This window comes from Rattus norvegicus, chromosome 8 (genome assembly GCF_021556685.1).
Source record: "Rattus norvegicus strain SHRSP/BbbUtx chromosome 8, alternate assembly SHRSP_T2T, whole genome shotgun sequence".
NCBI lineage: Eukaryota > Metazoa > Chordata > Mammalia > Rodentia > Muridae > Rattus > Rattus norvegicus.
In genome coordinates, this window is record NC_141541.1 from 64,766,973 (window position 1) to 64,780,447 (window position 13,475).

The window sequence follows — 13,475 nt, forward strand, 5'->3', positions numbered from 1 at the left end:
AGTGCTCACTGGACACCTGCAGGCTTTTGTTGGTCTTCCTCCTAGGTAGTGAGACTTTCTCCTAGTTTCCATTGTTTCAAGAACAAACGAGGATCTGTATCTTCTAAGCCTGCCTCCCTCCCCAGACTTAACAGCCTTAGGCAAGGCCTACCCCACTGTTGCTCTCTGTCCCTCCACTAGGAGCTCCCAAGAGCGAGCGAATGGGCACAAAGGAGATGCTGGTCTCCCTGTACAATGAGGAAATTCCTAACAAAGTAGGAGCCAATGGCTTCAAGGAACCAGTCTTTTGTAGCCTGAATTCTGGCCACAGAGCAGGGGCGGGAGTAAGTTTTCCGGGGCAGGTAGATGAGAGGGCTACCTTTTAAAACACACCACCCAATCTGTAAGGGTTCTGAGGTCTGTTTTCCTTCTCATTTCAAGAATGGCATGGCCGCCAGCTGTGGTGGCTCACACCTGTGATCCCAGCATCCAGGACACTGAGGCAGCAGGGATGGGGGTGGGGTGGGGGGTGGGGCTGCTGCAACTTCCCAAGACAGCTGTCTCAAAATAAAATAAAAATAAACGCAACAAAGAAGGACTGAGCTTGTTGGTCCTGTCACACACGCGAGAGAGCCAAAGCTCGGCTGACTGCTGCACTGCCCACGTTTGTCCTGCACGAGAGAAGCCAGGCTGGACTTTGGTTTTGTGCGTTCACTGTGCATGGCCCAGCTCTCTTCTTCTCTCACCCTTAGGGCTGAGGTTTCAGGAGGCAGGGCCCTAACAGGAACAGGGATCCCCTGAGGCACAGACCGGAGAGGGTGTCACACACAAGCCTGCCTCCTTGTCTGCTGGTCCTGCCTGCTTGCATCCCAGCAGCTCATAGGGTTTTACGATGATGGTTATTTCTGAAGGCACTTGAAATTAATGACGGCTCTAAAATGGCTGGGACAGCAGAGTCATTGCTGAGACCTCTAATTAGCAAGAAAAACGGAGCTGAGGAGCTAGGAGTCGGTGGAAGCCGGGTGAGCAGCAGTGGGCATGGATGAAGAGGTAGAGCTCACACTCAAAGCCTTTGGAGCTGGGTGCTCGGGCAAACCTCATATTCCAGTTTATGTCACAAGCTAAACATTACCTTGCTGTGTGACCTTGAAGGGAACAACTGCCCCTCTCTGGGCCAACGTTCCCTCAGTTATATGCCAAGGCCTCAGAGCTCTTCAGCCCTGCCTAGCCTATGGGGACATTGGGATGAGGCTCCTGAATTCCTTAGATGAAAATTCTAGGCTCCTAGAACGCTGAATTCTATAATACCTGGGAGCAACAGCAGAGGCCCCAGACTACGCCACACTCTGCAGCCTTTTATGCCGGTGTTATGGAGTCCATGTCCTAGTGAAGTCCTAGAGATTCGGGCTGGAGTGAAGGGATTGGGACCTGGCAGTTAATCCATCAGCCAGAGTCCTGTGATGGTCCTGTGATGAGGCAGAGCAGGGACCTGAGGGAACTGGAGGAAAAGTCCCCACTTGGAAGTAGCCCTGTGGCCAGGCTTTGGGCCCTTTTGGTTTCAGAGGGCTTCACTCAGGGCTGGAGTTGTGGTGCCATAGCTGGAGCAGAGCAGCCAGCAGCCCTCTAGGGGTGGTGGTTAAGCACTGAGGGGAAACTGGGAGACTCTGAGGTTTCAGCAGAAGCCCTGGCACGGTCGGGAGGCTGCCTGGCCTGGATATGGCTGGCATCTATGGGGGCTGAAAAGTAAGAACTCTGTCTGAAGCCAATCAGTGGGTACCCTGCCCACTCCAAAGTCCCGAAGAAAAGCCCCAATGGTGCTCCTGACCTTGAGTTGCCCTGGAATGGAAGGAGCCAAAGTAGTGTTCTCTCCACTGGGGATAAAAAGGTTAAAGTGGGAGCTAAATAAATAAATAAATAAATAAATAAATAAATTGCAAATCTAAATAGCAATTTGTACAGAGGGACCACTCTGCAGCTCTCTGGGACCCTGGGCTCCGTAGGCTTGGCAGAGCAGCTGCTCCTAAGGGTCTGAGCTTGGCAGTCCCCACGGAGACACGAGGAGAAATTTGAGCTAATGCGTGCAAACAGGCAGCACTGTTAGCAAATCCATTCATTAAGCACTCATCTTGAGTTCCGACATGCTAGAGACTTGTCTATTAACTTAGCTCAGAACCTGTTATTATCTGAGGTCAGAGGCAGTGTAGTAGATTCAGAGGCACCCGAGCAGCCTCTGTTCTAGTTCCGGAAGCTCTCTCTCAATGTCATGTGACCCTGGACAAGCCACTCCGCTTCCCAAGTTTCAGCCGCCCTGCCCTTAGGCAGACCTAAAATGACTTCTAGTGACCCCTGCCTTCCAATCTCCCACTGCGTCTCCCCAAGCCCCTCTGAGTGCAGATGGACCAACTGACTCCTGCTCCCTTCCCTCTTGCTGCCTCAGGGATTCACACATGCCAATCAAGTGCTCTAACCCTGAGCGACTGACTTCTGAGGAGTAGAATATGGCGAAGGGACAGGATGTCACTTGGGATATAAGATCATAAAACAGATGCGGCTTCCATCTTGGATGTTCTTTGTCCGTGGTGGCTTGCCTATTCTAAGGGAAACTGCTTCCGTGCCACTAGCAGCTCTGACGAGAAGCCCACTTGGAAAGGAGCAATGCTCCCCGAGCAGAGCCCCGAGGAGACCACAGCTCTCTGGATACCTTCATGGAGTACCCAAGAGACCCTGAGTCTGAGAGGCCAGCTCTACCTCACTTGGATCCCCTCTGTGAGCAATCTATATAGTCATATGTATTTGTTTTAAGCCACTGTGGGTGTGGTTTGTGCACCTGGCTAACGGATGCTCTACCCGCTACATGCGTGAAGCCATTCCTTGCTCCCACCACGGGTCAGGGCATGGGTTAATGCAGGCAAAGTGCTTCCTGCCAGTGGGGTGAGGAACTGCACAGAAGCTAGCTTACCGCCTGATAAGGTTGACAAGGTGCACAGTCTGGTACTCAGCAGCGCCTTGCTGGGTGCACATCGCAGAGAAGCAAGAGGCCCCCGCCCCCCACAAGGGTTTTGTAACAGCAAGGGTCAGAAGCCTTGGATGTACCTCTCAATGGCAGGGTGATGGACAGAGCGGCGTGATCACCCAACAGAATGACAAATGACGGTGCAGACAGACACAAGAGTCACACAAGTCAGCGTGGGCAATCCTATAACAGGGAACAAAGCAAACGAGGCCACAGCATCGTGTCAAGTTCAAAAGCATAGCCTACGACCTGAGCACAGATACCTACACATGTAGGAAAAGTATCTACACAGGGGGTGACCGCCACCTCTCAAAGACAGACGGAAGTCAGGCCCACCCCCACACCTTGGGCCCCCCACACCCCCAAACAGCGCACCGCTCCTGTATTAACTGCTCAGTCAGTAACTCATTTGATCTCTCAACAACCCCGGGGTTAGGGCCATCCTACTACTTGTTCTTTTTTTTTTTTTTTTTGGTTCTTTTTTTCGGAGCTGGGGACCGAACCCAGGGCCTTGTGCTTCCTAGGTAAGCGCTCTACCACTGAGCTAAATCCCCAGCCCCCTATTATTTGTTCTTAAGAAAGAGACTGAGGCATGGGGTCCCCAGAGAAATAGCCCTGGGCTTGGAATTTACTTGCTGTTACTATGGAAGGGCATGGCCTCTGGCTTGATTTTGGTTACATGGGGGACTTCTCAGCTTCCTAAATAGTGTAGGCTGAGATGTGGCAACATTTTGATTAATCAGTCTGTGGTCTGTGTGGAGCCTCAGGAGCCAAGCCTAGGGCCAGCTGTGAGACTTATGAGGAGAGTGGACAAAAGAAGGTGGGAATGGGACCTTCTGATTCAAGACAGCTCAAGTTTCTGCAGGCTCAGTTCACAGACGAAGACTGAGGCTAAGGAATAGGACTCGACATTTGTGTCTTGATAGGTCCTCACAGAAGCCTCAACCACATCCACAGGGGGACTGTTGTCATCCCCATTTAGCCAATGAGGAAACAGTATCAGAAAGGGCGAGCGACTTCTCCAACCCACACAGAAGATGTGAGATTGAGGGACTGGCTCTCACTCTACCCTGCCCTGCCCTCTTGTGACGGCATGTAGATGAGAGTCCCGGCTTGGCTGCCCAGAACAATCTCAGTCTAAACCAAGATGGTGTAGGGGGTCTGGGAGCAAGAGGACTGACTGGGAAGGACTTGCTGTCTTGGGATAAAGAAGCAAGTGCTTCAGTGGACTCACTAGTGACAGGCACCCAGCCACCCATCCATCCTTCTATCCATCCATTCGTGCATTTATCACTCAGCAAACATTTGCCATAGCTTTCTCTATACCTCCAGAGTCCATGGTCTAGCAAACAAGACTCAACCCAGTATGATACAGGCTGTGTTTGCACACACACAAAGCAGGCACTGGGGAGTCAGGACAGACATTCTGCAGGTAGTCATGGCTGTGCTGAATCAAACAGTGAGAAGAAGACAGCTATGTGTACAGAGGTGGGGAGGTGTGTCACACAGACAGCAAGGGTGCAGAGACCTCACCCAAGGTTGGGGGAAGACTACTGCTGGCCAAAGAGACTCAAGGGGGTTCAAGGCTGAGCTAGGCCACCTCTCCTAGTCTGCAGGAAGCTGGGTCCCTGGGCTATGGCAGCCCTGTGGGACAGGCTGGGCCCTGCTCCAGAGGGATTTAGAGCAGGGGAGTTCAAACCATAACGGCGCGTGTAATTATGTGCAAAACTGAAGGAGGGCTTCTTAATAATTGATGGTGGGAGAGAGTAAATATCGGCAGAGGCACCCGGCTGCATCGCCCCGTCCCGTCTGGCTGGGGCCCAGGGCAGCCACTAGGCTGCTAATATGCCTATAAATTATTGAACTTATAAAGAAGAAAGCAGGTGTCATGTCGTACCCATAAACAGCTTGTTAGCTAAGACTAACGAAGGGGCGGTGGGCCCCTTGGCATGGCATCCATTCCCCTATCCTGATCACAGAGGGAGCCAGAGATGGGGGGGGGGCAGAGGGAGGGAGGGAGAGAGAGAGAGAGAGGTCTGCCTCCTATCCCGCCTCCCACCATCTGACCTACTGTGGCATTTGGTGGTGCTGGATGGAGAGAGGAGGCCAAATTGTGAACAGTAGGCAAATGGGGCCATGCCCCTGCCTTAGAGGTTGAGAAGCACAGGAAATGGGGAGGCCTGTGGGGTGCACATCCTAAGGAAGCCACTGTTGATTCTATCACCTTGGCAGATCACCTGTACTCTCTGAGCACCCCTTCGTTGCAGACGCCTGGGACAGTCTACTTCGGTAGGCTATCGGGGGGACCCCAGGAACCTACATGTATGACATTCCCGGTGCAGAGCAAGCTTTGGGAATGGGTGGCCCTCCCCACCCACCTCCACTGCACAGAGCCTCCTAATTAGATCAGACCTAATGAGGCTTCCCTCTGCCAGGCTGTTTACGCTCCATTAAGGCCTGAGTCCAGGACAGCAGCCGGGGAGGCACAGTGGAAGTGGGGGGAGGAGCTGGGCTGCCAGCACCTGGCCCACCCAAGCACAGGCATCCCATTCCAAGGAGTAGAGAGGAAAAGTGGATCCAGGGCCCCAGAGCCACAGCTGCCAGAATTGGCTCTCAGGAGCCTGATAGGTGTCCATGGTATGCTTAGCTCTGTCAGGGGAGGCATCCAAATCCCTAGGTCGCCTCCAGCAAATAGGGTGCGAGCCTGGCCCACTTCTTGAGCTGACAACCCTTACCAAGTCCTGATACCCACCAAAGGGCATATCCCTTAAGTGGTTTCCTTCTCCTGGAGGGAAGAAGGAAATCCTAAAAGCCTTACCTCACTAAATAAGCCTTAGGCTGGCCTCTTCTCCCAGGGGTGGAGGCTGAGGGAGGCCCACTTTTGTTTTATCTTCTGTAGACTCCTGCTGCCCTCAATATCTGCTTTATAGACCCACACAGAGGCCCTGGGGCTGTCCAAAGCCACATAGCAGTGAAGTATCTGAAGTCCAGGCCTCCTGATTCTCCCTCTGACTTGGATCTTAAGCTTAGCCTTCTTGGTCAGGTAGGGTGGTAAGCCGGGAGCTCCCTTCCTGCCTGGCTATCTAGCCCATGCTGAGAAGAGTTGGGACAAGTTGGGGTGGTAGGGGGCAGTGGAATTATCCATACTGGCATAGTCAGAGAGTGAATGGAGGAATCCTCAAGGTACAGCCTACTCTGGGCTTTAAGGGCTGTAAGAGGGGCATCTTTAGTCTGGGACCACAGGCCATGTGTGAGAGGCAGGAACTATCAGTCTAATTGATATCAGCTTATGTCAAACTGAGTGGAGAGTGAACAGAAACATGCCAGAGTGGCCACTAGGGGACAGCAAGACAGGTCGGACCTCTGGACAGTTAGCAGGGGGACCCGAATCCTTGGATAATATGGGAAGGGATGGCCATGGATCAGAGGAGACCCACCTCTGGAGCAGGCTGAGGCAGAGGTAGCTTGAGGTAGCCTCCAGGCCCTCTCCCTTGTTCATCCAGGCAAGCTCTTGATGGTGCTAAAAGGAGAAGCCGGAATATCTATGATGTCAGGTCACACCCTGGGGACAGTGGCCACGTGAATTAGGTGACAGGAGGGAGGTCAGGAACCTGTGGTCTGCAGTCTCCATGGGATCTGCTCTGCCTGCACAAACTCACTCACTTTATCTACCAAACTCAGGTGTGCTTCTCCATACTGTTATGTCCACGTGTGAGATCCCCTTGCCCCAGTTCAGGTCCCATATTCAAGGAGTTATAGCTCTGGCCCAGACTCAGAAGGCAAAGTAAAGTTTCAGGGAGCTGGCCCTGTTTTCTGGTGGGCAGAAGAGATTCCTAGCATGAGATGGGTTCTATTTGTCAACAAGGCCATGATGGGTATGATGACTGGGTGGAGCTTCGAGAACAGCCTTTTCTGGGAAAGCACTTGTATTGTTCTTCCCTTGCCTGCCTTGTTTGATCGCAGCACTCATGAGACTTCAGTGACATAGCCTATACTGAGCCTTCTGACCCTTGGAATAGGGCCAGCACACCTCACCTTCAGGAGGATGAAGCCACTGTGAGCAGAGGGCCAGGGTGGGCTGCTCTGTGGATATCTAGTTTGGGGATGTTTGGGGGGATATACCTGTGTTGTGTTGTACACCTGCGTGCCATGCGTCAGGGCGAAATGCAGTGCTTGTCATTTGAGTCAGCGTAGGTCAGCCATAGACCTTTCTACATCTCTATCTGTTCTTCAAGACCCATCAGCCATGGGCAAAAGTTCCTAATCTCCTCTGCAGGGTTTGCCTTCTGGGCAGAAGAGAGCCGCCACAACCACAGACAGTGCCCTTGGTCCAGCTCTCTCTGCTTGCTTGACCCAGGGCAGGTGGGTGAGGGAGGATGCCCTGATACGGGGATTCCTGGGGCAAACGTAAGCATCTTCTTCCTCTTTCTGTCCCTACCCCCTCCACATGTGCCATTTCTGCCACTGAAAAAGGAACTTGTCATTTCTGGAGGGGGGAAGTGGGCCCCAGAGCAGGCACAGGGGCAGGCTGAGCCCTTGCCAGGCCCTTTTATTTGTTTATTCAGTTTTGGTTTGCTTGAGACTGATTTTCTTTTTGTAGCTACCCTTGGCTGTCCTGGAACTCACACTGTAGAAGAGGCTAGCCTCAAACTCAGAGATCTGTCTGCCTCTGTCTCCTGAGTGTTGGGATTAAAGGTGTGTGTATCAGCATGCCATGCTCCTAGCTAGGTTCTTACTGGTCACTTTGAAACCATGGGAAGAGGTTGCCCCGCAGAGGATGGGCAGTATCCACTTCACTGAGAGAGAGAAGGTGACCTTGGTGAAACTAGGACCCATAGCAAGCCCTGACCCTGGCGACTGTCCTGGAAGTTTGAGTTGGGCACAGGGGCTCCCTGGGTGGGAGCACATGGAATAATAGATCAGATGGCAGCCTGAGATTTCAGACCCCAGGAAGGCTCTCTGCAGTCTCAAATTTAAACATGGGTGTGCACACTGAGGCAGTGTGTTCACACCACCTGCTGAAGTGTGAAACCAGCCAGAAATACCTGTGCCCGTTGTGGTGGCTCAGCAGGCAAGTGGGGAGACAGGCCTGGTATGCCCTCAGGAAGTTCCAGTGACTCAGACTGCATCGCGCCCCACCCCCTGCCCCACACATCCAGACTCCCTTCCTCCCATGTACACAATCTAAGAGCCGTAATCCTTCTACCCAGACCAGGGCAGGGAGGCTGCCTCAGACGACTCAGGGGGCAGAGGGGGTCTGGAGTAAGAGGTCCTGGCTGCAGGCTTGCTACCAGGAAACTGGGGTCAAAAGGTCCCCGTCATACAGTGGGATGGGTAGGATGGGCTGAGGGCTCACTCATCACTCTCCCTAGAGTCATCCAACCTCAAGGCCACTCATTCCAGCAGCAGCCAACTTCACACTTCAATTTGGCTGTGGCATTTTCACCTCGGTGAGTTGGCGGTAGAATGGGCTAGAGGTAAATACCAGCTCATGTCTGAAGCAGGGCAAGCAGACAGACATATTGGGTTCCTATATGTGTCCTTCATGCCTGCTAGTCCCAGACAAGTGCATGGCTGCTGCCGCCTCCGAAGACCCTCGCTGGGGGCCTTCCTCTCGGCATCTCAAGGGTCTCACCAGCCTTCCTGGAGAGCTGGCTCCAGACCTACCTTAGAGGAGTTCAGAGACTCTTCTTAGCCAACGTGTAGTTCTGAGGATGGATGAGTGAGTAGGGGCCTCGCTGCTGCGCTCCTCTTGCAGTGGACATGGACCATTCTTACTAGGGCAGGGGACTGAGGAAGCCCGGGGCTGCAACACACCAAATGCTCCCTCAGATACACTACTATCTGAGGACCCAGGAGGCCTGAGAACAGCCCCAACTTGAAAGAGCAGGTACATGGGAAGACCTCAGTTTCCCCATATGCTTATTTTGCCTGCCTGCTTCCCATGGCAAGGGAACAGAGGAACATTTGCATGAGCCTGATGAGGCAGCAAGGGGACAGGCACCCGACTCCTTCCAACCCTGTCACCTTCCAGCCCTATCAACAGAGTAGTGAATAAGCAAGAGTCTGATTGTCTCTGCTTGTGCTCTAGACGTGTGTCCATGAAACATGCAAGAGCCAGGCATGTGACCTGGAAAAGACCTCACCCAAACACACAGCCCCCAGTCCAACCCCACAGCGTCATGGGGACACCCACCTGGCCAAATACACTAACACACACATGGTCTCACTCTGTTTCTGTCCCTCCAAGGAGTCCTACTTCCCAGGATTCTGCTGTCATGGCAACCAAGAGAGCTAAATGGGGGGGGGGTAAGGGTGGGGAAGGGGAAAATGGTCAAGGGACCTAGCTGTGGCTTAGAACGAAGCTGGAGACTTTAGCTGCTCTTTCTTCTATATACAACAAATGCAGGTCACATTCTGTGGGCAGTAGGGGATGGGCAGAACTGGGCAGAACTGGGCAGAACTGACTCCAGGGATAGTCAGCTCAGAGGCCATCAGCCCACGTCACTTCCAGCAAACCCAGATGTCTCTCTGATAAAGGTCAGCACAGGAGTAACCTCCTCCTCTAAACTCCAGAGGTTGCTTTGTCTGTACAGAAAGACTAGTAGAGTTTCATGGTTGAGCATGGTCAGAAGATGGCCAGGGAAGGGTGGGTTCTTCTACATGAGGCCAGAGGGACCCTGGGACCCTAGGGGCACTGCCAGGTCTTTATTCTGTGCCCTCGGGTGCTTTTTCATACTTCCTACTGCTCCAGGAATCCCGTGCTGGCACACTTAGAGCAGAGATGAGGAACTGAAGGCCAGGGGAGGCAGGAAAGTCACTCAAGGCCACTGAGAGGTCGGTGGCAGTCAGGGTACTCATCTCTTGAAGAAAGCATGGACCAGCTCCCATGTGGGCTAACCACCTGTGTTACTGACATGGCGTTGGGAGGCCAGTCTCCCCAGTGACTATGCTAGTGGGGGTCCAGAGGTGGGCAGGGTAAGGAGGTCCATCCAGGTAAGAACACCAACTCCCAAGCTCTTGATCCAGGCCTTGCCTGTGCCAGACCTGACCAGATGGCACCAGGATTCAGAACCCAGGACACTCAGGTTTGTCTGTGGGAGCACGGGTCAGAACAGGGGTAACCCTGCTTATGGGAGGATCAGACAGGAGGCAGACAGTGACGAGAGCCACAAAAAGGAGAGGCAGTCTTGCAGGGAGGAATCTAAAGGCTTTTCTAGAGGAGGCAGAGGGAGGGACAGGACCCAGCCTGCAGACAGGAACATAGGCATCTGAAGAAATGAGAAGAGCAGGTAGAGAAGAGAAAGGGTGGGGAAGCCACGTCTGAACAAGGCCCATGGAGCAACCACAATAGTCCTGAGTGGTCTTGGGGCTGAGTAAGCCTGAACATTCTCCACAGGACTTCTCTTCAGGTGGGGTAGGATGACTCATAAATAGAACAATGCCAGTCCAGCAGCTACGTGTGTCTTCCTCCACTAGTGTTGCCTTTGAGCCCAGGTCCCACAGGGCAAGCACGCTGGTGAGTGGTGGATCTCAGAAGCCTCTGGGAAAAATGGCTGCCTTGCTGAATGCTGTTCCAGGTGGCCCAGGAAAGGCCCTGGCTAAACCTTGCACTCCATGCTGCCCCACCCTGTGCCCTTCACTTTTCTTTTCCCTCCCCCACCCCACTTTCCTGTCTCTCTATGATTGTTCCTGTATTTTCAGCCCTCAGCACTTTTCTTGAAAGAGAACAGCTGGGCTTCTGGAGTCACAGAGGAAATATTTTTTTGACTACTTTGCAGATTCCCCTCCTCTATGAAAACTGACGCCACCATTGCAGATGGATTGACAGACAGACAGGAAGGTATCTATGTGTTTGCCTCCCTCTCCTGGGCTTCTGTTCTGGGGAAGAAATGGCGATAGAAGGGGAGGGGCTTGGCATCAATCCCATTTTACAGATGAGGAGGCTGAGCCCCAAGATCACTTAGGTACAGTAGCCATTGAGTCTACCTTAGCTAGTATTGAAGGAATGCTTACTGTGTGCCAGGCACAGTGGCTGATGGGAGTACACAGGGTTCTGAGTCCAACACGTTGTTGGCAACACTTTGCAGAGAGGAAAACAAGGCTCAGGTGGGCACATGGCCCTTCTGAAAGACGTCCCTCCCCCTGTCCCTGAGACTTCACCCCACGGTTTTCTATAGTCGTACACTAGGGTTGGGCCATATTCCCATATAGATTGATGGCTGTAGCATGAGTTACCGGATCCATGGCCAGAGGATGGTCATGCACAGAAGGCCAAGTCTCTCTCAGCCTCTGGCCGTGCCCTTTAGCTTCAGTGACCGACTGTGCAAGGAGGAGCCTGGGTACATTGAGTCTCAGGGAACAAGTAAAGTAGGCTTGAGCCAAGAATACCATGTTGGCTTGCCTATGCCCTTCCCAGGGGTTACCCACTTCACCTAATTCTGCAGGATCAGAGCTCTAAGGCAGGGCCCCACTCCCCTGCACTCCTAGTGTGCTTCCAATTCCCCTGCTAAACAGAGGATCTGAGGAGAAGGACAGCAGAGACCAGGCCTGGGACTTAAACCTGTTATCCTTACCAATGTCCCCAGGATCCTGCACTGCTTTCAAATCCCCACAGAGATGCAGTCTCTCCTCCTTTGCACCCTCTTTGTGCTGTGTGTGCATGGGTGTATACATGTGCATGTGGCAGTCAGGAGTCAGCCTCGGGTATTGTTCCTTAGCTATTGTCTACCTTGTAGTTTGAGACAGGGGTTCTCATTGGTCCCTGAGTCAACTGGTATGGCTGGCCCAGGGAGCTGCCTGTCTCTGCCTCTCTTGCTTTGGGAATGTGAACGTACTTCCAGGACAGATTTTGTAACATGAGTTTTGGTCCTTGCAAGCACTTTGCAGATTGAGCTATTTCACCAGCCTTGTGGTAGACCTTAACTTGCACAACCCAAGCCCAAAGTGCCTTGATGACAGAGAACTTGACTAGCATAGGCAAAGCCCTGAGTTCAGTCCCCTGCACTGGAAGAAAACAAAAACCATACACACACAGGTTAGGGAAGTGCCTTCAAGACCCATCTGAGGAGTTCCCTTCACTTGGGGCAGCTATGGGAGTTACAGGGAGAGAATTCTGATTCTTCTGAAGACTCAGAATCCTCCTTGGATGCCCAATGTCTAAGAGTTTTAACCACACAGTGGGAATGCTTTTGGTCAACATGTGGCATAGGAAATTGCTCACGGATCCAAAACAAACAGGCTATGTGGCGATGCCCGTGTTCAGTGTCAGTGCTATTCTTTGGCATGACAGGAGTCTGTGGAAGACATGTCTGGAGGAGAGGCTTGAGGGAACAAAAAGGATGGCATAGCAAGGAAGAACTGAAGGACATGGAGTGGTTGGATACAGAGCAAGCTGGGGACAGGCAGTGGCTAACTGCTTGGCCTGCTGATGCCAAGAGCATGGGTCGGGAAGACTCCAAAGGAAAGGTCAGGAACCAAGGCAACCAGGAGGGTTGTAAGAGCTTTGTGTGGTCCTCTAAGTAGCTCCCAACACTGTTCCTGGAGAGGCAAACAGGGAGGGCAAGAGAGAGGCATTCACTCCCTATTCCGACTGTCATGGCTCACACAGGAAGCGATGGGAGAACAGAACAGGAGGGAATAAAAGGCTTAGATGCAGCCATACCCAGCCACAAGGTGACCCCATCTCCTCATAAGAAACTATAGAGGTGGGGTTACACATATGGACCTACATTACTCCAGGCGTGGGAGGGCCTTGCAAGCTGCAAAGTGGTGTGCAGATGAAGAGAAGGGGCCATGCCTTCGCTGTAGCTCTGCTGTTGAAGCATCAGGAGGCCAATTTGCTGTCTCCGGAGTGGTGTGTAAACAGGTGCACAGCATGTGCACCTGTGTGTGTATGTGTGTGTTTAAGATCAAAGGCTCTTGGAGACTATGCCATGGAGCCTAAAAATGAGGGGGGATTTCAAGATAATCTTAAGAGCAAGAAAAAAAAATATTATGTGTCAAAAGGAATTGGGAGGCTTAAATGGCTCCCAGGTGGGACACAGAATAAAGGAGCCCTTGCTGTTATTTTTTGATTGTCTCCACGCTGGGAAGACTGGCAGAGGGTCGCCATGGCAACTCTGGGCATCCAGCAGGGGGCAACCTGGACCCTGCAGGTTTTGTCTGGGCTGAGCTGTGAGTCATCCTATTGGAGTCCAGAGGCCAGGTCTAGATCCAATCCTGGCAGAATCCTTGTCCTGAATTCCAGTTTCCTCCTGTTCTGGAAGTCAGTTGAAGGGTGAGAAAAGGACAGATAGAAGTTGTCTAGGGAGAGGCCAGGTCAAAGATGAGGTAGTCTCTGGATGAGGAGAGAGTAAAAGCAGTCTGAAGGGTTGTCACAGGAGAGGAGAGAAGCCATGTGTGGATGGCACAGAGGATGGGATGAGGATGGGGGAGGTGAGGTGATGGGCAGGCTGGAGTGTACAGGTTTGACTCTGATGGC

At 52.6% G+C, this 13,475-nt stretch overlaps 1 protein-coding gene across 10 annotated transcripts in view; it reads right to left on the minus strand.

Moving 5' to 3' along the window:
* The window catches only part of Lingo1 (leucine rich repeat and Ig domain containing 1), a 181,592-nt gene that overhangs the window by 19,729 nt on the left and 148,388 nt on the right, over nt 1–13,475 (minus strand). For 2 of the 10 annotated variants that reach the window (XM_087561980.1, XM_087561986.1), the window contains exon 4: nt 8,660–8,798. The exons of the other annotated variants lie outside the window; for them this stretch is intronic. The gene's annotated coding sequence lies outside the window, so the exon portion shown is untranslated. The remainder of the gene's footprint in view (nt 1–8,659; nt 8,799–13,475) is intronic. 10 annotated transcript variants of the gene reach the window in all.